General features: G+C 45.2%; 1 protein-coding gene across 8 annotated transcripts in view; it reads right to left on the reverse strand.

The window, feature by feature from the left end:
- ZHX3 (zinc fingers and homeoboxes 3) overlaps positions 1–27,696 on the reverse strand; it is a 141,222-nt gene that overhangs the window by 110,183 nt on the left and 3,343 nt on the right. The window contains exon 1 of one of the 8 annotated variants that reach the window (XM_022592401.3): positions 10,712–10,855. The exons of 6 other annotated variants lie outside the window; for them this stretch is intronic. The gene's annotated coding sequence lies outside the window, so the exon portion shown is untranslated. Of the gene's footprint in view, positions 1–10,285; positions 10,690–10,711; positions 10,856–27,696 lie in introns of those variants that run through there. One more of the 8 variants, XM_022592399.3, reaches the window with a different exon arrangement.

Below are 27,696 nucleotides of genomic sequence, written 5' to 3' on the forward strand. Positions count from 1 at the left end.
CTCCAGGCACCAAAAAATCCCTGGTTTTTAAATTTATTATTAATAAACATTAGAATTAGTGAAATATTAATAATATACAGTCCAAATATTATATTTGGTGATTTTCTGAAGCCATGGAGTAGTGGAAACTCTCCATTAGCTATTCCTACTGAACAAAGCTGATTACCCCCACCTATATTTGCATATATAGTAACTTGACCTTTTCAAAACTCTTATTTATGTACTGTCATTTAAGTATGATAAAACTCTTATAAACCTTTTTAAAAGGTGTTTCAGTCCAGTTGACAGAAAAGAGAGGCAAACGTCTAACGTCATGTAATTGATAAAAGGCAAAAGCAGGACTAGACACCAGGCCTTTCCACCTCCGCCTACCGTTACACTACAAAGCTATGGTGGCTTCCTGGCCATGGAGCTGCCAGACTGTCAGTGATATGAGGCCAGAGGGAGACCACGTCTGACTTGCTCCCAACAGTGCCTAGCACAGTACCTGACACACAGCAGACACATAAAAAGTACATTACTGGTGAGCAACTGAATTCATTTTCTTAGAGTTGCTTTAGTCACCTGCATGGTAGATTGGGACATACAGCACTGCCAAATATCTTGGCTTTTAAAATGCGATTGGCATTATCAGGAATAAGCAAAAAGTACTATCTTTTCAAAACTGTATGTGTTGATTCCCAAAGGGATTAGAATTCTGAGCCAGGGCCCCATTTCAGCACAAAAGGTAGCAAGTTGTATGTTTTTCAGCTTCCTAGAAAATTAAGTGTTGGCTTGATGCAGCAAGTGGGAGATTGAAAATAGAGTCTTCTCGTGGGAATGAAAAAACTGCAAGGTCTCTGGCATAATATAACCATTTGCAAGGCTGGTACAATGGTCCAGCTGTCACTAACTTACCATGGCAAGAAATGGGCTTGCTAAAGGAGTGTGGATCACCCAGAAGGACACACATCAACACGACAGAATCTGTGGCACGAAGATGCAGGTCTGAGGCAGGACAAGCCCAGCAACAAGGAACACAGAGGCTTGGGGCAGGAAGAAAAATTCTGGGCATGGCTTCACAGCCTTCCTGTAAAACCCCACGTGCTCAGCCATGCTAGAGCAAGGGAGAACGAGAAGAAGCTGGCCGCCTTCAGTTTATTATGGTGTTCAAGAGGCCTCCTAACCCGGCAGACTATTCCTTTCCTATGAAGTTCTCACCAGTATCACTTAGAGCTCCATCTTCCCCCAGTTCCTAAACCACACATCCAAACATATGCCTTCCATTGTCATTCTGATTGTCTAGTCACCACCACAGCACTGCATTTCCATTTCTTCAGGGATTTGAGATATCCACTGTGATTCCAAGATTACCTTTAAGGGCTTCCATAAAAGCACTTCTCCATCATACATTCCTTAATACTTCATATTTTACTTACAGAGACAAGTTATCCAAAATAATTAAGGCGTGAGGCATTCTGGATGAGTGAGTCATTTAGATAACTGAAGGCTAATCCATTAAGCACCGAAATATTTCTATAGTCTTGCTAAAATAAATGATGCCTTAGTAAACAAAGAATATAAAAAATAGTTCAAAATTCTATCCAACTTTCAAGATCCAGTCTGATTACAAACATTCCCTGAAAGCATCCCCAACCCCCTCTTGCCACCTCTACCCACCACCAGAAATAACCTCTCTTTTGCTGTGATCCCACATTTTGATTATACCTCCTTTGCAGCTCACTGCATGGTCTGCTTGAGGTTAGAGATTTAAATGCACCTTGTCTAACTTAAAAAAAAAAAAAAAGTTCCTGGAGACCAGAGACCTTCTTTTTTAATACCAAGGTGCCTAGTTCAAGGCAGGCCTACAAACACTTCACAAACTGAAATACTCTTAGTGATTCAGACGCTGTAAAGGGCACCATAACACAGCAGAGCCTTCAAGGGTTCCCGAGCTCTGGAGGGCAGGAAATTGTGACATTAGAGAATATGTTAGTATCATTAAAATCCTCTTTGGCCTCTGTCAGTATTTCTCAGCTTTAGAGAAAGTGTTTTTCTACAAGGTAAAAATACTCTAAATTCCTGTTTGTTTGGGGTTTTTTCCTAAAGGAATTAGTTAATCTCAACTTGCAAACAGAAAGCTCTGGTGGAGCTGGCATTGCTAAACCTCCACTGGTCTCAAGATGTGCATTCGAATGGCTGTCTGCAGTTCAGCAGGGAGATGAGACAGTGCATGGAAGGACGTGATAAGTGACAGGAATATAGCCAAGATGCTATGCCATGTTTGACATCCAGTTCACCAGTCTGAAAGCCAGACTCCTCAGTCTGGAAATAAGGAACAGAGCACACGATGGAGCAATTAAAGTTTCAGGCTCAAGGTCCAAAGCAACCACTTCTAGCAGGGTAACAACACTGTTTTCCCAAAGCTTTAGTGTTTGGGCATGACAAAACAGGTGGTAAGTATAGTTTAATATTCCAAACACTCAACTCAAACCCTCCTCACCAGCAACAAGGGATTCTAAGTGGTCAGCCCAGGATGGTGAACTCCAAGTTCCCTCCCCAGCAGCTATTCTCTTGCAGGATTCCTTTTCCTTGTCATGGAAACAAACAGAATTTTCTTCATAAAAATAGGGAGAATGGGGTGGTAGGGTTGCTGGTATCATGATATTAAGTATCTAGGCATGTTCGCAGCCCCTCAGGGATAATAACTGCTCTTGTCTTTGCCTTGTCATTGAGTAAAGGGTTTTTTAATCCAGTATCTTCAGAGACAGAACTGCGTCACATAAGTTAATTGTACTGATAACTGAAGCACTAAAACATGCAAGATTAGAACAGAAAGCTTTCTAAATTCAATCGCATTACTTCCTTCTCAACCTTTCTGAACTAACCAAACCATAATTTGACCTATTCCTGCTGAACAGGATAGCAATTATGATTAATTAATGTATTCGGAGACCACAGAGGCAAACAAGACTGTTTCCTCTATGAACGTCCCCAAACTGCTGTACTTTGAATTATTTTGTGGAGAGTTTTTGTCTCTGTCATCACCAGCTGTCTCTTCCTGTTTTCGTCAGGGGGTTTGCCTCTAATGGAGGGTCTCTTAATTCAGTGCATCTGGTATCAGCTAGACCTGGAAAGGCAAGCTATTAAGAGTCACCGGCTAAGACTCTCTCTCACCAGCCTCACTTCAGACCCCGGCAGTCGGCCTCCAGGCCCCGTGTTCTTACCCACTACAGGCACATTTCCCAAACTTGCCTAATTATAAAGGACTACCAGGTGTGTGTGTGGAGGGCGGAGTGTTAAAATGCACATTCTCAGACTCCTGTCCTAGAAATTCTAATTCAGTGGGCCTGGGGTGGAGCCCTGGAATCTGTGTTTTTAACACAGACCCTCAGATGATTTCCATGACCAGGTTTAGAAACACAAATCTATATGCCATCCATGCTGCCCACCTAGAATTGGGATTCCTTCAGAAGCATAATGAACCTGGGCCAAGACCAACTTCTTCCAAAGAGACCCTGCAACCAACAAAGCTTCCAGGTCACTGCTCTGCCAATGCCCTGATCCTCTGCGGCTCCTGCAGGCTGGTCATCACACCTCTTCTCATTGCCAGTATGTCATTCACCGAAGATTTGGCACGCCTTCCTTCTCTCCACCCCAAATGTCCCGCCACCCTTTTGATGGCTTGGATAACCACATGGATGACCCAAACAACACTCCAGCCTCAGTTACTTGACCTTCTTCACTGAGTTCGCTTCACTTCAGCCACTTATGTCTGTGGCAAAACCCAGGTGCCTGTCATGTCCAGTAATTAATTGCTCCAACTCTGAAATCGTCCACTCACATGTCGCTCTCTAACCACATCCTCCTATTACTCCATCGCTCCAATACATCCACTGCTTGATTTCATCCACACCTCTGGTCCTTTTCTCATCCACGTGCAGCAGAGACCCCCTTACTGCTCGTGTTAATCACTCCCTGCTCAACACCCTCAGTTCCTCTGCTCCACTGTCCTTCCGTTGCTCACCGCCAGCAAAACTCAACCCTGGCTCAGTCCAGCTATATGTCTTCTTTGCTCCTAAACCCAGGCAGCTGAATGCTCCTGGCGCCCTGATCAATCCACGGTCTCCTACCTCAGCGGAGCCCTGCATACTGCCGAGAGGTCATGGACATTGCCCCAAGTTCACTCTTCCTCTTCCTGACCTCAGCTGTATGTCAAATCTCCTTGTTTTTCCTCTGACCTCTTCCCTCTTACTCTTAGAGGACAACCTCACCCTCTATTTCACAAAGATGATGGAAGTCATCAGACTGGCACTTGCTCTTAAGCCATCCCACCAGAAAATGCAACTGTGCCCAGATATTCCATCATAAGGGCTGCCAAGCCCATCCATGCCTGTGCTGGGCCTACTGTTTGCTTGGATATTTGAAGTAAACTCCCTGGTGATAATCATAACTTAAGTAAGCTGTAACGGTGGTGAATGGGGAAAAAAAATAGCCAGTCTCTCAAAGGATCCCTCTACCCTGAGAATCTTTTTAAGATTGGGAGGAGTTTAAAAAGAAAAAGAAGAAAACAAAACTATCTTACCTACAAGCATTGAACAAGTTTAAATACAAACATAAAGTTGCATACATCAATAGAATGATTATAAATCCCAAGCCAAATAGTTAATTCCCTGATAATTTTTATAAACTCAAAACCAGAGTCACTGAAACACTACTGTTAGTTATGGTTTCTGTCTTTCACTCTTAACCAAACTCTAGTTTGTTGATGGGGCTAAAAGTCTTTTCCTAACTTTTTTTTTCCTCCCTATAATATTAATATTGATAGCTAGCATTGACTGTTTTTTGCGTATAATTATGCTACTCACAATGACCCTGTGAGATAAGAACTATTATTTTTCTCCATTTCCAGCTGAAAAAAACAGACTTAGACATGTTAAGGAATTTGCCCAAGAGCTTGCAGCTAGAAAGTGGCAAAGGTAAAAGTAAAACACAGAGCCCAAACACAAACTCATCTCTGTTCTTTGGCACAGTGGTTATCAACAGAAACTTCCCAGGAAATGCACCACCCTAACCCAAGCATTTTTTTTTTTATACTCCAATATATGCTCAGAAACACAAACATGAGGAACCACCCAATATTAATATCACCGCATATTCCACATTCATTCACTCATTCCTACATTCATATCAGAAGGCAGCAATGAATCAAAGGGAAGCAATGAATTCTACAGTCAGATCATACAGATCCAAATTCTAGCTCCACCACTTTCTTAGCTGCCGTATTTTAAAAATTACTTCTCTAAGCTCAATTTTCTCAAAACAAAAAAACCTCCCAAATGATAATATAATGATGGTAATATAATAATATAATGATGGTAATATAATAATATAATGATAATATAATAACCATCACCACCTTAGTAGGTTCTCCCAGAGATTTAGAGATAATGCACGAACACACTTAGCCACGGACCTGGCACATAGTCTCAAGAAAGGTTAGCTGTTATAATAATTCTTATCATCCAGAAGGTACTGGGGACCTGCAGCTGGTGGAGTCTAGGCAGAGCACAGTGCCCAGACTGGACCATAAACAGGCCAAGGCTGTCCCTGCCCTCTTGGTCTTGCAGTCTACTGGAGTAGACAATAAAGAAGGAAACAAACATATGAATGAAATACTTGGAATTTTAGTGAAGTGCTAGCAGGAAATGCACACGTACTGCGAGGGGGACAATGGGGAGGAAGCTACTGTAAAGGGGTGATCAGGGAAGAGGCTCCTCTGAGGAGGGACATTTTTGCTGAGCCCAGATGTTGGAGAAGGACCTTCCACAAGAAGAGTCGGGGGGACAGTGTCAGGCAGAGGGAAGGGCTGTACAGAAGAGGAGAAGAACTTGGCATTGAGAGGAACCGATGATGCTCCCACCTGACAGAGGCGCAGCGAGTGAGAAGCGGAGCAGAGAGGAGACAGAGGCCGGCACCTGAGTAAGTGTGCACGTGGGTCTGAGGGCGGTGGGGAGCCTCGAAGTGGGCAGGGGATGAGCAGGGTGACAGGGACTGGTAGGCTCACTGGCTGCTGGCAGGAGAACGGGTTAGCGAAGGCAGGAGTGGATGCTGGGAGACCAGGTGACAGGCAGGAACAGTCATCCAGCTGAGAGAAGACGGTGGCTGGATTAGGAGGACGGAGGGAAGGGAGGATCTGAAGTACCTGGAAGCTAGGCCGACAGGCCACGCTGACAGACTGGAGGTAGGGTGAGGAATCGGGAAAAATCCAGGTCAACTTTCAGGTCTCTGGCGAAACGATGAATGGACAGTAATGACATTGAGACAGGGAAGGCTCAGGGCAGGGGAAAGCTGGATGAGAGAGGGGAGAGGGGTCAAGAATGAGGAATACAAATTTGGAAGTTTGAGGGGGAGATTGAGCAATCGATTTTGGACACGTGAAGTTTGAGATCACTGTGAGGCTGCCAGGAGAGAGAGAAGGGGGGCGGTAGGTAAAAATGTAAGTCTAGGGCTTCCCTGGTGGTGCAGTGGTTGAGAGTCCGCCTGCCAATGCAGGGGACACGGGTTCGTGCCCCGGTCCGGGAAGATCCCACGTGCCGCGGAGCTGCTGGGCGCGTGGGCCATGGCCGCTGAGCCTGTGCTCCGCAACGGGAGAGGCCACAACAGTGAGAGGCCCGCGTACCGCAAAACAACAACAACAACAAAAATGTAAGTCTAGAACCAAAGAAGGGTCCAGGCGGGAGGTGTTACTGAGGTAGTCATCTGCATCCAGAGGGTAATCAAGCCCTGGGAATGGATGAGATCACTTAGGAAGAGACTATGATGAGAGAAGGGAGGGAGCCAAGCGAGAAAAGAGAAGAAGTAATACCAAATCAGATCGGTAATCTAAAACGAAATGTGGTAATGTAGCCCATACAAAACCACACAGAACTGCCCCGACTATGTGCTTGATAAATGCCCGTGGAACAAAGAAAAATTAATTAACACACTCCCTTTAGGCCTTAAAAGAATAAAATTTTTCATTTAGGATTTTTTTTCCCAAGTTCTCATATGTTTGAGGCATAAGAAAAAAGATTTTGAAGGTTTGGATTGTGTTCAAAGGAATTCTTTTCCTTTAGAGCAAAAAGCAAGGATTCTTTTCAAAAACTCACTGAAATTAAAGATTGCCTACTTGAAATATAAGCTTTTAGAAAGCTTACACTCACACTATATTCTCTCTGTAAAAATTCTACCCCAATATACAATTTTTCCCTTCCTTATAATGAAAATGCAATTATATGTTCTACTACAGATGTCATTTCATCCTGAAAGATGAAGCTGGTACTTTCAAATAGTTCAAGAGTCACGTGGGAGTTGTAAAATGCTCAAGAGATCAAGGATTTATTTTAAAATGTTTAAAAAAAAAAAAAACTTAAGTTACCTGCTAGGCCATCCAAAAACTGATAACCAGGGAAATGAAAAGGATAAAACTGCCAGGAAAATAAGTAAATATAACAGCTACTCCTCAAATGAAAATGCATTAAAGCTGTAATTATATCTCTGGGTATCTGTTGACACAGAAAACTCACTATCCTCTTGAGGCTAATACTATCACTACGAACTACCACACTGAAATCATAGCAGTAAGCACAACTGAGATACTTTATACGTTTCAAAGTTTTCCAATGTAACACAAGGTATAATGCATAAGAAGGAGAGCCAGTAACATTTGCCAAAACTGTTCCTTCCCTCAACTGTTCAAGTTAAATCAAGATTGTAATTCTTTTTAAGATCATAAGCCTCACTTTGTAAAATTCTTCTCCTCAGATATGTAAAGGAGAGGACTATCCTGACTTTTAAAGGATTGTTATCCCACTTCATGATATAGCAATCTAAAAGCCTAGGAGGAAAAAAATAAATGGTTCTGATGAACCTACAGGCAGGACAGGAATAAAGACGCAGACATAAAGAATGGATTTGAGAACACGGGGAGGGGGCAGGGTAAGCTGGCACGAAGTGAGAGAGTAGCATGGACATATACACACTACCAAATGTAAAATAGATAGCTAGTGGGAAGCAGCCACATAGCACAGGGAGATCAGCTCAGTGCTGTGTGACCACCTAGAGGGGTGGGATAGGGAGGGTGGGAGGGAGAGGCAAGAGGGAGGGGATATGGGGATACATGTATATGTATAGCTGATTCACTTTGTTATACAGCAGAAACTAACACACCATTGTAAAGCAATTATACTCCAATAAAGATGTTAAAAAATAAATAAATAAAATAAAAGCCTAGGAGGCTACCAGGAAGGTTACATGCATGGATGGGTAATAAGCATTCATTCATTCAACAAATATTGATTAAGCACCAAAATGGGTCAGGTCCTCTCTGGGCCCTGAAGATACACCAGTGAAAAAAGCCTCACACTTCCAGATTAATCGAGGGAAAGAGACAATAAACCAACAAATAAATAGGTATTTGCCAAGTGTGGTAAGTGCCATGAAGAAAAGTAAGGTTGGTTAAGGAGGACAGGGGAATGGGGGTGTATCCTCCACAGAGTGGTCAGGGAAAGGCCTTAAAAGGTTACACTGGAGCAGAGCCTGAGGGAAGAAGAATCATGGTGTCCAGGGAACAGAGTTCCAAGCCGACGCAATAGCAAATGCAAAAGGCAAGGAGGCTGGCGCATGCTTGAAGTTTTTAAGGAATAGCAAAAAGATCTGTCTGGCAAGGCTGGAAGTGAGGACACAGAGGTAGCCTTGTAGACCAAAGCAAGGACTTCAGATTTTACTTTAAGATGTGAAGCTGTCGGAGCTCTCTAAGCAAAGGACCTAATCTTTTTAAAAGGCTCAAAAAAGGAACAAGTTCTTATTAAAACAAGACATACCTCTCACAATCTATTTATAAGTGTAAAAAAACAGACAATGAAACAATCTTATGGTAAAGCAGCATTTCTGTAAGAAAAAAAAATACTTACATATGGGAACAAAAGACTAATGGGATAAATACCAAACTATGGTTTACTATGGTTTGTGGGATGGTGGGTTTTTTCTTATGCTTTTCTTAGGTGTTTTTTTTCCCTAGTTTTCTGCCTTAAACATGAGTTATTTTTGTAATTTTTGATGTTATCTTAGAAAAAAAAAAAACCCACTCCCACATGAGACTGCCCTAGTCTGAAATCTTAGTTAAATATGACAAAAAAAAAAAAATGGGGACCATTTTCTCCCCAAATTACCCTGCTTCCCATGCAATGTCTTCCTGTTAGGAAGCACTGTACAAATCAAGCGCCACGCAATGTATCAAGGTCACAAAACCAACTTGGTTAATATGTTTATCATTACATAGCAGCTCTGTCCTCTACAGCAACTTTGATACCATCTTTCCAAGGCAGCAACAGAAGGGCCCTTTTCATTAATTTCCTAACACTCTTAGCTACTACTATGCCGCTTCTGGATTTTTCCACTGTATGTCTCTTAGAAACAAATTAAGCCCGAATAAGTTGTTCCAGCTAATGAAGTGCGCTTTTGGCTCTTTCCCCGTGGTTGAGAATTATCCGGCAAAATACCAATTGTTTTAGAACGCATTTTCTCTTAGTTTTGAAATATGCAATACGAAGTTACTGCAAATAAAGAACATTAAGGTAACAGGATACAAGAGCATGTATAAATGGAAACTACTGTAATTTTCTTAAAATTGAGGATGTGTGGAGGTCTTATGAATAAACATACTATACGTCCACATGACACAGATAAAGACGGAAAGGAGTGTGCCCTCCCTCCTCCTCTACACCCCCCTCCCCCCCCCCCACCACATAACATTTTCTCGCAGGGCAAAAGCCCAGGGCAATCACTCCTCAGAAATGCAAACCACGCAACTCAAAATGACTCAAGCTCTCAAAACACTTTCCACCTAAACTCCTCATCCCACCCACTCCTCAATCACTTCCGACAGGCTTCTCTGAATGGAAATCCCAAACTGGGAAGGTTTAAGCAAGCCCCCAAACTCTGCTCACATGCCACCTGCGGCATCCGGGGAGCCAGAGCCCAGCTTCGCTGCCTTCTCGAGGGCAAACACCGGTCCCAGGATGGAGAAGTCTACTGCACCCAGAGTGGCTCGAGTCCCGGCTCAGCTGCCTCCCTGGCCGAGCGGACCAGAGCCTGGGACTGCCCCCATCCCCGCAGGACGCAGCCGGCCCGAGGGACTTGGAGCAAGCGGCTCTCGGCCGCCCGGCATCTCCGCCCCACGTTGGTCAGGCCGCCCCCCGCGCTCCCCTCCCGGCGCTCGGGCGCACACGCGGTGCTCACAGTCGGCGCACACGGGGACACGCACCCTCACATGGTCCGGCGGGCATCTGCGGACACCCCCACTGCCCCGCCACAACCCCCTCGTTGCAGCCGTGTGGCCCGCGGGGGCTACTCGGACCCCCGGGAGCGGCGGCGGCGGCACCCTCACGCCTCCAGGGTGCCCGAGCCAGCAGCGAGGTCGGGGGGGGGGGTGTTGCTGACAGATGGAGCGGAGGGAGGGGCTTCGGGGGGAAGGGGCGGAGCGTCCCAGCCAGGGGGTGCTGGCGGCTGACAGAAAGACCCGGGGCAGCCGGCGGGAGGGGGTGGCGGACACTGCGGGCAGGGCCGGGGGCCAGGTGTGGTGGGAGGAGCTCGCGCAGACACAGGGGGCTGACAGGAGGAGACACACAAACACACGGGGACTGACAGTCGCGGGGGCACACGGGGCCGGCGGGTCGCGGCGAGCGCTCACCTGGCAGCGGCAGCGGCAGCGGCGGGGGCGCCCGCGGCCGGGCTGCTCTCCCCGCGCTCCGGGCCTCCCTCCCGGCGGGCGGGCCGCCGGCCGGCCGGCGCAGGCCCCGCGGAGGCGGTGGCGGTGGCGGCGGCGGCGGCGGCGGCAGCGGCGGCGGCGGCGGCGACGCCGGAGCCGCGGACTACTGGGCGGCGGGGACGCAGCTGCACCAACCGACTCCGGGCCGCTCGGCTCGGCTCGGCCGCACTCGGAAGCGCTCGGTTCCGCTCGGCCCCGCTCGGCTCGGCTGGGGGCGTGGCCCGAGGCCCCCCGCCCAGGTCGCCTCTGGCGCCCGGGGGGGCGGGGCTTTCGTGCGGGCGCAAGCCCCCTGACGTCGCAGAAAGCGGACCTTACCCCGGGCGCATGCGCGGGCGCCGCTCCCGCTTCTCTCCGCGTGGAGGCTGAAGGGGGCGGAGAAGGAGGGGACTGGGGGCGGATGCTGCGGTTCTGGAGGTTCCCGGCTTTTGTACTCCGTATCCTGGTCCTTCTAGAGGACCACCTGAGGAAAGCCACGGCAGGCTGTACTTTCAAAAAGATGCAGGCAGGGCAGGAACCCTGGCCCTTTCCCGGCCCCTCTGCTCCCACTCCCGTGTTTCCCAACGAGCATCGCCTGGGATTTGGTTTTTCTTTTATCCCACTAGCACAGCACCGCAATTTTTTATCTCTTCTGTTTCTTAACAACAACGACGACTTCCGATGACTGCTTTCTTAACATTAAGTCTTCAGGTACTTGAGAACTTTCAAGCATCAGTTAGCCCCCTCAGGTACAATAATGCTCTTTTTTTCACAGCTTCTATTGTGGAACCTGTAACGCCTGAGGTGAGGGTGACCCTTTTCTGAGTTTTTGTCACAAGTTCCAGGCACCTTTTTTGTTATGGAGTCCATGTCTGTAGCAAATATGCCCAGAAAGTGGTCCCCACCTTTAGCATCTCTAGTCCGACATACCTAGGTTGAAATCCTGCGTCTGCATTATACTAGCAGATTAATAATTGGCTGAGTGACTTTGGATATGCTATTTAATCTCTCATCCATAAAAGAGCAATGAAAATATCAGTAATGAAGCCAATAGGAATGACTGAAAGGATTAAATAACAGCACACGTGCAGCTTTCAGCACAGTGCCTGGTGTTCAATAAACAACACTGACTTTAACTTCAGGTTGCATCATAACCTTCAGATCCTGAAAACCAGTGAACATAAACAAGCGCTGAACAATATGTCCAACTTGACATGTCCAAAGCCAAACTGTGGAACTTGCCCCTCAACTTGCACCTTTCAAAGTCTTCCCCACCTCAGTTAAGGTCAATTCCATCCTTCCAGTGGCTTCCACCAAACCTTTAAGTCATCCTTGACTCCTCTCTTCCTATTATATCCCACATGTAATCCAGTAGCAAAGTCTGTCAGCTCTACTTTTAAAATACCCTCATTTGAGCCCTCATCTTCTCTGTCCTGGAATATTGCAATAACTTCCAAACTGCTCTCCTTGATTCCACTCTGCTCTCATAGAACTTGTTCTCAAGCAGCCAGAGAGATTCTTTTAAATCCTAAGTCAAAACCTATTTCCCTCCTCTAAAGCCTCCAATGGCTTCCCATCTCAGACAGAGCAAAAACCAAAAAATTTTTTTCAAGGGCCTCCAAGATCCTATTTGATCTCCCCCCTCCCCCCTCCTTACACTCCCCAACCTCTCTAACTGCATCTCTGTCCACTCAACCCCTTAACTACTTTCCAGTCACACTAGCCTCCTTCTTGCTTCTGTAATGTGCAGGCTCACTCCTACCCCAGGACCTTTGCACTGAGTGTTTCTTCCCCCAAGATATCAGAAACACATATGCCCTTAATCCAAATTTCTATTCAGAAGTCACCTTCCCAGAAAGACATTCCCAGAACACTCTCCTAAAACATCAAGTCCCAAGCTCCATCATTCTCTCCCATCATCTTGCTTTACTTTTCCTCGTAGCCCTTATGAGCTCGATAGCATCTGTAATGTTCTGAGAGCAGGAACTTTGTGTTATCCACCTGCAGCATCTGGAATATGGCCTGATGTTCTTAGCTGTTCAATAAATATTTTTTGAATGAGTAAGTATATATACAGTTGACCCTTGAACAGCACAGGTTTGAACTGCACATGTCATGGATCTTTTTCAATAAAGACATACCACTGTATTACACGATCCATGGTTGGTTGAATCCGAGGATGTGGAAGCAGGGGTACAGAGGGCCAACTATGGGGCTTGAGCATCCATGGATGTTGGTATCTGCAGCAGATCCTGGAAACAACCCCCCACAGATACTGAGGAACAGCTGTATATAGGATATGTTACTCCCGTTTAAAATTTCATTTATTCAACAAACTTTTTCGAGCATCTATTCTGATCCAGCACTGTGGGATACAGAGATAAACAACGCACTCTCCCAACCACTAAGAACTCAGTATTTCAGAGGAGCCAGACATGGAAAGAAAGAATTCTGGAAGAAAATATGTAACACTAGATGTATGTGTCAACTGCTTTCGGAAGCAGAGAGAAGGACATCATTCGTACTACATAGGAGAGCATGGAAAGACTTCCCAGAGGAGGTGACAGTGGGGCAGGGTCTAAAGAGTAGATGAGAAGAGGACACCAGGCAGAGGAAACAGCATGCACTTGATACCAGTATTGGGAGGTATGTGGCAAATAATGTTTATCCAGGGAGGCAAATCATTTTCCTTTAAAAAACGTTTGAAACGAATTCAAGGTGATCCGTATAATAATGTCACCTGCACTCACATTCTGAGGAGCTTTCTCAAGCAGAAAAGAAACTGCCAGAAGTATAGTTGATGAAATAGAATTACAACCCGACCTCTATTCTGTAGGACCAGGATCGTGACAGACCCCTTAGCTTAATCAACAGCACATAGTTCATTTCAGAGCGAGGGTCATATCACTCTCTATGAATCCTTATGTTGCCTTTATAAAGCCTGGAGTGAAAGAATCCCGGAGGCAGTTAGTTTAATATAGTATGTAAGTAAGTAGGATTTAAATCCAGAACTCCTGAGTTTGAATCCTGTCTTCCCCGCTTACTTGCTGTGTGAGCTTGAGTAAACTGACTTAACCCCCTAATGTTGTGAGAATTGAGTGAGATAATCCGCATGTTGCTGTTACCACGGTGTCTGATGCGTGATGAGAACTCAAAAGTTAAAAAGGAAGTCCCATTTGTCTTCTTAAGAAAAGTTCTGAATCCAGTTATGCCAACTTATTGCCTCTCTGCTCTAAATCCACCCTTCCTTGCCTTGCTTTGTGATACTGGAGTTGAATTCTGTCAACATTTCTTTTTTGTCAGTGGCACAGTGTTTGGCTTTGTCAGTAGAGAGTGCTAGAGGGATGCTGCTAGACCAGAGATGAACTCGAATGTCCATAAAAGCCTCCCAGCTCAAGGCACTGTCTGTCCCCACCCACCACTCTTTTTCCCAGTAAATATGTATTGTGCACCTACTATGTACCTGGCTGTGTGTTAGGTTCTGGGTATGCGGCCTTGAACAAAACCAAAGACCATCATGGAATTTACAGTCTAGTATGTCAGGCAGATATTGGTCAAATAACCAAAAACATAAATCTTACATGGTGCATGGTACCATGAGACCCAGAAATAGGAGGCTTTGGATCAAAGATGTTTAGGGAAATAGTTGGTGTGAGATCTAAAGGGGAAAATAGGGGTTAAACTGGATGTATTGGTGTGCTTGGGCTGCCATAACAAAATACCATAGACCAGGTGGCTTAAACAGCAGAAATTAATATTCTCACAATTCTTGAGGCTGGAAGTCCAAGATCAAGCTTCCAGCCAATTCAGTTTTGGTGAAGACTCTCTTCCCGGCTTGCACATGGCTGCTTTCTCACTGTGTCCTCATATGTGTGCATGGGGAGAGAAGAAGAGTAAACTTTCTGGTATCTCTTCTTATAAGGACACTAATCCTATGGGATCAGGGGCTCACTCTCATGACCTCATTTAACTTTAATGACTTCCTTACTCCAAATATAGCCACACTGGAAGTTAGGGCTTCAACATATGAATTTTTTGGGTACACATATGTTTAGTCCATAACACTAGGAAAATACGGGAAAGAAGAGTGCTCCCTGTAGAGGGAACACCACGCGCATAGGCCCTGTGGCTGTCAAGGGTACATGGTGATTTAAACAAAGAGGGAGAAGGCGCACAGACAATGAGGCAGATAATGGGAGGAGATCAGGCTGGAGAGGCGGACAGTGGCCAGATCATGCAGGGCCTTGAAGGTAGTGGTAATAAGTTGAGTTGTACCCTAAGAGCCCTTCAGTAAAGGTGTAGGGACAACGTGCTGGGTGCAGATCAGAATGGAGGGCTCAGAATGGATGCAGGGAGAAAAACAATGAAGTTGTCCTGAGTGTCCATATTCAGCCCAGGTTATACAAATGGGCACTGGTTGGCCTGGAGGAGACACTGGCCAGCCAAGCTGCCCAGGACCAGGGAAGAGAACTTGCTTCTGGCCCAGGTGAACAGAGGCCTTGGACTACAGAGTCATCCCCAGTCACATTCTCAGCTTCTCTACAGTCCTGGCTTCTCCCCTCCCCTCTTCTACCTTCTAGACCCTGTGCCTTATACCACCTCAGTCAGGACAGCCCATATCTGTGGCTGGTTCTGTTTCCCTAGCCTTAGTCTGGCCCAGCCTGCCTTCCTCATTTTCCCACATTGGACCACAGAACCAAGATTCAACATGCTGCCCTCTAATGTAAGTTGGTGCAGCCACTGTGGAAAACAGTATGGAGGTTCCTCAGAAAACTAAAAATAGAATTACCATATGATCCAGCAATCCCACTCCTGGGCATATAACCAGACAAAACTATAATTCAAAAAGATACATGCACCTCTATGTTCACAGCAGCAGTATTCACAATAGCCAAGACATGGAAACAACCTAAATGTCCATCGACAGACGAATGGATAAAGAAGATGTGATACGTATATACAATGGAATACTACTCAGTCATAAAAAAAGAACGAAATAAAGCCATTTGCACCAAAATGGATGCAGCTAGAGAGTTTCGTACTAAGTGGTGTAAGTCAGAAAGAGAAAGACAAACACCATATCATATCAGGACTTCCCTGGTGGTGCAGTCGTTAAGAATCTGCCTGCCAATGCAGGGGACATGGGTTCGAGCCCTGGTCTGGGAAGACCCCACATGCCACAGAGCAACTAAGCCCGTGAGCCAGAACTACTGAGCCTGCGCTCTAGAGCCCACAAGCCACAAATACGGAGCCTGTGTGCCACAACTACTGAAGCCTGCGTGCCTAGAGTCCATGCTCGCAACAAGAGAAGTGCACCGCAGTGAAGAGTAGCCCCCCACTCCCCGCAACTAGAGAAAAGCCCACGCACAGCAACGAAGACCCAACACAGCCAAAAATAAATTAATTTATTAATCTTTTAAAAATACATCCAGGGCTTCCCTGGTGGCGCAGTGGTTGAGAGTCCGCCTGCTGATGCAGGGAACATGGGTCTGTGCCCCCGTCCGGGAGGATCCCACAGGCCGCAGAGCGGCTAGGCCCATGAGCCATGGCCACTGAGCCTGCGTGTCCGGAGCCTGTGCTCCGCAACGGGAGAGACCACAACAGTGAGAGGCCCACGTACCGCAAAAAAAAGAAAAAAAAATACATCCAGTCTGATTTTCTATGGCTTTAGAATTTTTACAAATTTTTTTCTTTTTTTAAAGTGGTTGCCCAGAATTAACACTTTGTGGGTTTTTTAAATGTCATAGATACTCTACAGGCCAAATATTGCTAATATATTTGAATCAAACTGATATTTCATAGTAAAATCACAAACCATACATGTTTATTAGAGTTATTGCCAATAAACTCCCAATTAAATAGAAACAAAAGTAATTTGAGTCACAGAAGCAGAAGAGATAGTGGAAAGAAAAAAATGTTTGAAGAGATGATAGTTAAGAATGTTTCAAAATTAATGAAAGATATTCATAGGTTCAAGAGGCTCAGCAAATAAATAATACATTGAATACTATATAAAGAAAACCACATCTTAGACACAACATAGTCAAACTACTAAAAGCCAACAACATAGTCAAACTACTTAAAAGTAGGCAGAAGCAAAAGTAAGACATATTTCAGAGAAACAACAATTAGAATGACAACCTGCTTCTCATCAAAAAGAAGATAGAAGACTAAAATGATATCTTTAAAGTTTACAGGGGGAAGAAAACTGCCAACCAAGGAATTTTGTACTCAGTGAAAATAGTTTTCAAAAATTAAATGAAATAGGGCTTCCCTGGTGGTGCAGTGGTTGAGAGTCCGCCTGCCGATGCAGGGGACACGGGTTCGTGCCCTGGTCCGGGAAGATCCCACATGCCGCGGAGCGGCTGGGCCCGTGAACCATGGCCGCTGAGCCTGCGCGTCCGGAGCCTGTGCCCTGCAATGGGGGAGGCCACAGCAGTGAGAGGCCCGCATACCGCAAAAAAAAAAAAAAAAAAGGATGGTGTTAACTCTAGAGTTTTTACATACCCTATATCAGATTGAGAAGTTCTTTCCTATTCCTAGGTTGCTGAGAGGTTTTATTGTGAGTAGATGTTGAATTTTATCAGATGCTTTTTCAGCATCTATTCAGATGATCAAATTATTTTTCCCTTTTATGCTGTTAATGTGGTTGGTAGTTTTTAAATGTTAAACCAATTTGCATTCCTAGGCCCCTGGCTCACGGGCCCAGCCGCTCCGCGGCATGTGGGATCTTTAACTGGGGCACGAACCCGTGTCCCCTGCATCGGCAGGTGGACTCTCATCCACTGCGCCACCAGGGAAGCCCAACACCATCCTTAATGGTAAAATATTGAACATTTTCCTCCCTAAAGTCAGGAACAGAGCAAGGATATCAGCGAATACCACCTCTAATCAACATTTTACTAGATGTCCTAGCCAGGGCAGTAAGGCAAAAAAGAAAAAGTCATAAAGACAGGAAAGAATAAAATAAAACTATCTTTATTCAAAGATGACATGACTGTGTAGAAAATCATAAGGAATCTCAAACAAGCTTTTAGAACTAAAAAATGACTGTCTTAGTCTGGCTGCTATAACAAAATAGCACTCGGTAGCTTGTAAACAATAGAAATTTATTTCTCACAGTTCTAGAGGCTGGAAGTCTGAGATCAGGGTGCCACCATGGTCAGGTTCTGATGAAGGCTCTCTTCTGGGTTGCAAAATCAATATACCAAAATCAACCTTATTTCTATACTCCAGCAAGAATCAGAAAAGAGTTTTTGAAAAGAATAGTCAAAATAGTTTCGAAATAGCAAAAAAAAAAAAAAAAAAACCCAAGTACCTAGGGATGGATCTCACAAACAACATGTAAGACCTCTATGGCGGAAACCACAAACATTTTAATAGATATTAAAGAATAAATGAATAATGGAGAAAAATACCATGTTAATTAGATGAAAAGACCCAATAATGTAAAGCTATCATTCTCTCCAGTTGGTCTATAGAGTCAAAGCAATCCCAGTTGATTTTCATATGGAACACGACAAGATGATTCTAATGTAAAATTTATGTGAAACTGCAGAAAGCCAAGAACAGCTAAGATACTCTTGAAGAAGTACAAGGTGGGAAGATTTACTCTATCAGCTAATAAGACTTATAATAAAGCTCTAATAATTACAACAGTATGGTATTGGCACAAAAGTAGACAAAAACTAATGGACAGAAGAGAGACACCCCCCCCAAAAAAAACCCAGGTTAATAATAAAGATAGCACTGCAGAACAGTGTGGGGTAATGATCTTTTGAATAAATAGTGTTGAGTCAATTTAATATCCATATGGGAAAAATGACATTGGAACCCTATCTCACACCATACTCAAAAGCCAATTTCTGATGGATTATGGACCTAAATATGAAAAGTAAAACAATAAACATGGCCTGACACACAGAAGAAACTCAGTAAATGAATGGGTGTATATAGGGGATGCGTTATTCCAATTTAACTTAATTTAGTCAATAAACAAAAAACCAATTTCTGTTGGATTATGGACTTAAATATGTAAGGTAAAACAACACAGATTTAGAAGATAACATACAATAATATTTTCATGACCTCAAGGTAGAAAAGGTTTTCTTAAACAAGACAGAAAAAGCACTAATCACAAAGGAAAGACTGATAAATTGGACTTTTTTTTTTTACAGTTAAGAGCTTCTTTCTTCAAGAAACATTATTAGCAGAGTGAAGAGGGAAGCTACAGAGGAGAAAGATTTGTAATGCATATAACTGACAAAGGGTTTATATCCAGAATATACCAAAAAAAAAACCTACTATAAATAACTAATGAAAAGATAGCCCAATAGAAAAGTGGGCAAGAACAGGCTCTTCACTTCACATCAAGAAAATCCAAATGGCCAACAACATGAAAGGTGTTTAGCCTCCTTAGTAATCAAGAAAATGAACCACAGTGAGCAACTACTACAGACCCACCAGATGGCTAAAAGTACAAACTCTGACAGTACCAACAGCTGGTGAGAACTGTTGGTGAATGTACAAGGCGAACTCGTATATATTGCTGGGGTGGACTGTACGTGTATAATCATTTTGGAAAACAGTTTGGCATTATTTTTCAGAATTAAGCATAAGGCATACTTATAACCCAGCAATTCTGCTCCAAAGTGTATACCTAAGAGAAAAACATGCTCAGGTAGAGCAGTAGACACGTACCAAAATGGTCACAGCAGCATTATTTATAATAGTCCCAAGTTGGAAACAACCCAAATGTCAATTAGTAGTTGACGGGATAAATAAATTATGGTATATTCACCCAATGGAATGCTATATGCTGCACTAAAAGTGAATAAACTACAGCTGCACACAACAACCTGGAAGACTCTGACAAATAATGTGGAGTGAAAGAAGCCAGACAGAAAAGAACACACACTTAATGATGGCCTTTATATAAAACCCATAACCAGACAAAACTAAATATGCCCCTGCCCCCACAGACTTCCTCCACTCCTGTACTTATGAGATATGAGAAGAGCAGTAACAAAAGACGGATTTGAAAACAAGTTGAGGAATCATTCTTTTGTCCTCAGCCACAATCAGCCCACTGCTGGAATATCTCCTGTTTGGAGGGATGATAAGAGAAAATGACTGGGAGGTGAACTGAAGGAAATTATTGACACAGCTCTCTGATGTCGGGGTGGAGAATGATAAAGTCAGGCACCCTTCTGTCAGGGTCCATTGTGATGGCCTCAGTGGCATTTTAATAAAGTCATTCAAAGTTAGGGGACCATAATGACAAATTTCTAGTGTGTTAAACCTTCACTGGAAACCTGGAGACCACGACATGGGCTAACAGGTATGGATAGTTTCTGAGGTGCAAGGTGCAATGGGGCCATGCAGCTTTTGCAAGATTCCCAATAACAAATACAATTAAGTTTGGTATACGTGCTTCCAGATTTTTTCAGGGTACCTAAACATTTTTTGTTATTATAACTATGGGATATTATATTACACATAGTTATATAACTATGGGATTATATCACACACACTGCTGAACTTTTCTTTTCTAACTTAATAGGTGTTCAACATCTGTTGAACTTCATACTTTGGGGGAGATGGACATATTCAGTAGCTTGATAGTGGTGATGGTTTCATGGGTATCTACACATGTCAAGACTCAAATTGTATGCTTAAAATATATGGGGTTTACTGTATATCAGTCATAACTCAGTCAAACTGGAAAAGCACTGTACTTTAAATCTCTTTTACTGTCTTCCCCACTTAACACTTTACGTTTCATCCATGCTGTTGGATGTACATCTAACTCATCATTTCTCAGTGCTGTATAGAATTCCAAGGTCTGCCTCCACCATGGTTTACTAACTCACTTCTGCCTCCTGCTCGCCTATCTTGTCTTCTTAAGTATCTGAGCAAACTTTCTTTAAAACATACTTCAAGGAGTAAGATTGCTGAATTCTCTGCCCCATGCATACTTACTTCTGCTGAAAACTGCCTGTTTCTTTTGCTTATTTTATGGAAGGACTGAGCAAGTTTCCATTTCTGCCAGCTGAGCATGAGAGTTCCCAGTCTCTTCACCTGGATTTCTGACCCTTCATGCAGCAACAGGACAGAAGGCATGGATGTCATTCTTGGTGCCTGGCCCCCCGCCCCTCCCCACACTCAATTTAGTATAGACTTCATGGTTGCTGACAAATAATTGTTCAGTGTGTGACACATGGCTTTGGCCATTCCTTAGTGTTTAACAGATGGAATTTCTATTTTCACTTGTTTTTTAAATCCTGTTTTTGGGGAGAGGTACAGGTGAGAGACGGGAGCTCTGTAGCCTGTCTTTCCAAGGCACTCCCTGGCAGCCTTCAAAGGTCCCACCTACATGAAGGAACTGGGCCCCTGTGCTTAGGCCAGCGTTTTCAGCTGCAAGGAATGTGGTGACTCAGCTGGTCGTCCAGGGACACCTCGGTGAACAAGGCAGAGGAAAGGAAGTCATTACACAGACAGCTGGGTTGTAAAAAACAAAAATACTCCACACACCAAGCTTTACAAAGCAGTGTGGCTGTGTGTCCCGTGACTTAACGGGACTGCTTCTGCCACGTGGCCCTCCAGCCCACGATATGTGGCCCCCAGCTCATGACACGTGGCACCCAGCTCAGAATATGTGGCACGCAGCCCTTACTCAGTGCTGGCTGCTCCTCAAGCCGCTTGGAAAGCTGACTGGGTGGGGACCCCAGGAAAATCCGTGACTGTCTTCTCCCTTCCACCCTCTCCTACTGCTTCCTGCATCATCTCTTTTCTCCTCGCTCCTTCCTCTTGAATTCTCTTGCCCTTAAAGAAATTTTAAAACATGGAATTTAGTATTCAGTGGGAGACTTGGCAGAGATACAGGAAGATCCAAACACTGACCCCCTAGGAAGGCCCTACTGTGTCAGGCAGATACTGGCAACAAGTCATATCACCTGCACAAGGTCCAGAGCACGGTGAGAGAGGCCAGGGGGAGACAGGCCAGAAGTATGGGATGGAGACTCCAAGGTGGAGGCAAGACCATCGAAGATGTGGACTCTCACCCAGGCTTCTTTATTGGATACCTACTATGTGCCAGACCCCATTCTTGGGATGTATCAGTGAAGACACATCCAGAGTCTTATCTTCATAGGGCCTGCATTCTCAAAGGGGGAGACAGATAAACATCAAATATCAGAAATAAGTCAATTATATAGCATGTGCATGGGTGGTTAGTGCTACTTTAAAAGGTCAGAACAGGGAAAGATGCATGGGAGTGGTCCCGGTAGAAAGGTGACATCTGAGTGCTCCTAAGCGGGTGAGGGAGTGAGTCACGTGGATATGTGGGGAAAGAGCCTTCTGAACAGAGGAAACCTCCAGGGCAAGGGGGAGTGTGCCTGTGTGCTTAAACATCCATGAGGTGGTAACCCCGGTGGCTGCAGAGTAAGTGCTTGGGGGGACTGTAGTGGGAGGGCACAGCAGAGAGGTGGCAGGTGTGAGGGTGGGAGCCATTGGAGGGTCCTGAGCAGAGCTCTAACCCGAACTGACATCCCGCTGTCAGATGGCTTTGACCACTGAGAGTCCAACGCAAGCAGAGTGCAAAGTGAAAGTGCCAATCTTGCCGAAGATGTAGAGTTCATGAAGTTGAGGAGAGTGACGTTGAATGCAGGTAGAATCATACAAAGCTTTAGAAGATGACGGCCTGTCATTGTCAACAGGGCAGGAATTTCAGAAGAATAAGTAAGGGTTATGAGAAGGCTTTGGGGAAACCAAAGGAGCCCAGAAGCAATTTTTGATAGTTGTGCTTTTTCAGCAAATGCAATGCTCCATGAAGGATGTCATACCATGTAATCTATGCCCTGCTCCCAAATCATTTATTCTTTAGTCATACTAAAAATTAGGCTACAGTGGTATGCACAACCAGAATTTTATTAAGTATAAGATAATAACATTTTGTTCAGTATACTTTTGAGTACATATTAATAACTGGTTTCCTTTTCTTCATATGTAACAATGCTTCCCACTTTACTAGATTGAGTAAAGATTAAATAAGAGCATTCACTCACTAACACATGCAACTAATACTTATTACGGGTCTTATTCTAAGTGACAGGCACCAAGTGAGGCTCTAGGGTACAGTGATGAACAGAAAGTACCCTCCTGAAGACATAGCATTCATCAAATGGTATATATATAAATAAAGTTCACATAGAAGAGTAAGATGAAAAAGCACATGATGTTATGAGAGCCTATGTAAGGGAAATTTAACCTAGCCAGAAGGTGTACTAGTTAGCTATTGCTGCAACAAATCACTACCACCTTAGGGCTTCAAACAACATACATTTATTATCTCGGTTTCTGTGAGAGTCGGGATTCTGAGCATGGCTTAGCTGAGTCTCTGCCTTAGGGACTCACAAGGCTGTAATCAAGGTGACAGCTTGGCTGCATTCTCATCTGGAGACTCAGCTGGGGAGGAATTGCTTCCAAGCCCCCTCAGGCTGTTGGCAGGATTCATTTCCCTGTGGCTGTAGAACCGAGGACCCTGGCTTCTCGCTGACTGTCAGCTTCCAGAGGCCACCCGGAGCTCCTTGACATGTTTGTTTCCTCTACATGGCTGTTTACTTCATCAAGTGAGCAAGGAGAGTCTCTAGGGCTAGTCTGCTAGCAAGACTCTTTTTTTTTTAGTAAATTTATTTATTTTGGGCTGCACTGGGCCTTCGTTGCTGCACGTGGGCTTTCTCTAGTTGAGGCAAGCGGGGGCTATTCTTCGTTGTGGTGCATGGGCTTCTCATTGCGGTGGCTTCTCTTGTTGTGGAGCAAGGGCTCTAGGCACATGGGCTTCAGTAGTTGTGCCACGCGGGCTTAGTTGCTCCACAGCATGTGGGATCATCCTGGACCACGGCTCAAACCCACGTCCCCTGCATTGGCAGGTGGATTCTTAACCACTGTACCACCAGGGAAGTCCAAGACTCTTATATGATGTAATGTACTATGGGAGGTGAAATCCCATTACCTTTGCTATATTCTATTGGTTAAAAGCAAGTCACAGCATATATACACCACCAAACGTAAGGTAGACGGCTAGTGGGAAGCAGCCGCATAGCACAGGGAGATCAGCTCGGTGCTGTGTGACCGCCTAGAGGGGTGGGATAGGGAGGGTGGGAGGGAGGGAGACGCAACAGGGAAGAGATGTGGGAACATATGTATATATATAAAACTGATTCATTTTGTTGTAAAGCACAAACTAACACACCATTGTAAAGCAATTATACTCCAATAAAGATGATAAAAAAAAAAAAAAAAGCAAGTCACAGGCCCCACTCACACTCAAGAGGAAGGGGTTACACAAAGGCATGAACACCAGGAGGTGGGAATACAGGGGGTGACCTTAGAGTCTCTCTGCTACTGAAAGCTTTCCTGAGGAAGGAACAATGGAGCCGGAATCTAAAAAATGAGTTAACTGTATGGACAGGAGAGGGAACCACTGCCCAGGTAGAGAGAACCATGTGGGCAGAACAGTGCATGTACCATTTACAAAGGATCTAGCACAGTGACTACCAATACTGTGTCACTCTCCTGCTCAGCGACCATCAATGGCTCCTCAGTGCCGATGGTTTTGCCCCGTATTCAAGGTCAGACAGGCCATCTCCTTGCGCTCACTTTCATGGTTTCACTCACCACTTACACTGCGCCTGACCCTCCTGTACATACTCCATCTATATATAGTTCAAGGCCCAGCATCAACTGATCTCTAAACAATATTTCTGAACATCTATTATCATTCTATTTATGAACAAAATTTAAATCTTTTGAACATCCATGCTAGACCCTCCTTGAATTGAAAAGCATACCGAGACATGATTCTGGATCCCAGATGGAAGGGAATGGGGCCAGAAAGTATATCTAAATAAAAAGAGGAAAAATAAGATGTCCCCTTGCTGAAGGTCCACCCCATGGGACAGCTGGTAAGTCCTGCAGGGATTTTAGAACACACAGAAAGCTCCACTTCATAGAATGGTTAATGATCTTTTAGTTTTCTTCCCTAGGCTAGAAATCACAAATGGATTACAAAAGAGTTCGCTCAAACTGACGTTTTTCCGGGAAGGACAGTTGGAGCGGGGAACTGCCCAGCCGCAGCCCACACTGCCAGGCAACCTGGCCAGGTCGGGCCAGTCCTCGACTGGCACCAACGGCTTGGTTGGCAGGAGTAGAGGACAGCAACGGAAGTCCCCTGCCCTCCAGCCTAGGGATCCCTGATCCAGAGCCTGTCCCTGGAGGGCCTGGGAGAAGAGGCCCCAGTAGCACCGCAGCCTTAGCCACATCAGCAGGGAAAGAGAACAAGGAGAGGAAAAGCAACCCAGATCGCAGCGCAGAATCTGGCTTCCTCCAGCCAACAGCTGCAGGAGGGGCTGAGTCTGGGGGCGAGGCCGGCGGTGGGGGCGGACCACGGGGGGCGGGCCGGTAGTGGTGGGCGGGGTCTGGTGGGGCTGCTTCCCCAGCCCCACCCCTGAGCCCCGGAAGGAGCAGGCCTTGGTTGCTGCAACTCCACCTGCCCAAAGCTGCTATTGGGGGCTGAGTCTCTGCAGCTGCCTTGGAGGTCAGAAGCAGGCTGGATCTAGGGGCGACGGAAGGCCTGACACCCTCTGGGTCTCTCCTCGCTGCCCTCCCCTCCCGTACTATCTTCCCTAGTGCCCGCTCCACATGGAAGCCGGAGGGCTTTTTCTCAATACCCATTAAAGCTTCTTCCTTTGCTTTGAGGGCAGAGGACCCCGCACTCCCTCCCCCAACAAACACACTATCTGATTCCTCCCCCCGCCCCCTACTCACACTGTCACAGCTTCTGTCATGAACTGTCAGACTTCCCTGGTGGTCCAGTGGTTAAGAATCCGCCTGCCAATGCAGGGGACACGGTTTGATCCCTGGTCCGAGAAGATCCCACATGCCGCGGAGCAACTAAGCCCGTGCGCCACAACTACTGAGCCTGCGCTCTAGAGCCCGCGAGCCACAACTACTGAGCCCATGTGCCACAACTACTGAAGCCCGCGGGCCTAGAGCCCGTGCTCTGCAACAAGAGAAGCCACCGCAATGAGAAGCCTGTACACGGCACCGAAGAGCAGCCCCTGCTCACCGCAATTAGAGAAAGCCTGCGCGCAGCAACGAAGACCCAATGCAGCCAAAAAATAAATAAATAATAATTTTTTAAAAAAAGACTGAACTATCCCCAGGTAGTTCTGCCCAGCCTCTGTACAAACTAGTCAGTACACTTGTAACACCGTTCCCACCCTTCTTCATCTAACTAATTCCAATTTATTTTTCAGGCTTAGATAGGTATCTACTCGGGAAAGCTTTCCTGGACCCTCCCATCCTGCTACCTTACATCACAATTGCCTGACTGCCTGTCTGTTCTTCTTCTTTCCCTTCTCCCTCCCCCCACCAAGACTGTGCCATCACTGCAGCATCTCCAGTGCCTCACCCAGGCATGTGGCTCAGAATGATCATAAATGCCCTGCCTGGCAGTCCTCTACACCTCTGTATCCTCTATACCTCTGCCTGGATGGGAGGTTCCTGCAGTTACTACATGTCTTAGAACAACAGGTCACAAACTAGAAACCCTTTGGTGTGGGGGAAGGGAGTTTATTCAAATACAGATTGCTGGGCCCCACACTCAGAGTTTCTGATTCAGTAGGTCTGGAGTAGGGCCTGAGAATGTGCATTTCTAACAAGTTCCCAGGTGATGTTGCAGCTGCTGGCCCAGGGACCACACTTTAAGAATCACGTCTGGGACTTCCCTGGTGGTACAGTGGTTAAGAATCTGCTTGCCAATGCAGGGGTCACAGGTTTGAGCCCTGGTCTGGGAAGATCCCACATGCTGTGGAGCAACTAAGCCTGTGCGCTACAACTACTGAGCCTGCGCTCTAGAGCCCGCGAGCCACAACTACTGAGCCTACGCACCTCAACTACTGAGCCCACGTGCCTAGAGCCCATGCTCCGCAACAAGAGAAGCCACCACAATGAGAACCCTGCGCACTGCAATGAAGAGTAGCCCCTGCTCGCCACAACTAGAGAAAGCCCGCACGCAACAACAAACACCCCACACAGCCAGAAATAAAATAAATACATTTATTAAAAAAAAAGAAAAAAGAATCGTGTCTTACGACCTACAGACTAGGAGAAGGTATTTGAAAATGACACAGGGCTTAATTTCCAAAGTATAGAAACAGCTCATACAACTCAATATCAAAAAAACAAACAACCCAATCAAAAAATGGGCCAGAGACCTAAATAGACATTTCTTCAAAGAATCATACAGATGGCCAAATAAATGCTGGTGAGGGTTGGAGAAAAGGAAACCCTCCTACACTGTTAGTGGGAATGTAAATTCATGCAGCCACTATGAAAAACAGTATAGAGGTTCCTTAAAAAACTAAAAATAGAGCTACCATATGATCCTGCAATTCCACTCCTGTGCATATATCTAGAAAAGATGAAAAGTCTAATTCAAAAAGATACATGCACCCCAATGTTCACAGCAGCACTATTTACAATAGCCAAGACATGGAAGCAACCTAAATGTCCATCAACAGATGAATGGATAAAGATGTGGTATGCTCAGCCATAAAAAAGAATGAAATATTGCCAATTGCAGCAACATGGATGGACCTAGAGATTATCATGCTAAGTGAAGTTAGTCAGACAGAGAAGGACAAATATTATATATCACTTATATGTGGAATCTAAAAATCAATACAAACGAAGTTATTTACAAAACAGAAACAGACTCACAGACATAGAAAACAAACTTATGATTACCAAAGGGGAAAGGGGGAGAGGGATAAATTAGGCGTATAGGATTAACAGATACACACTACTACATATAAAATAGATAAACAACAAGGATTACTGTATAGCACATGGAACTATATTCAATATCT

The sequence above is a fragment of the Delphinapterus leucas genome, chromosome 15 (genome assembly GCF_059928025.1).
Source record: "Delphinapterus leucas isolate spDelLeu-1000000601 "Yukka" chromosome 15, BTC_Dleu_Yukka2, whole genome shotgun sequence".
NCBI classification, from domain to species: domain Eukaryota; kingdom Metazoa; phylum Chordata; class Mammalia; order Artiodactyla; family Monodontidae; genus Delphinapterus; species Delphinapterus leucas.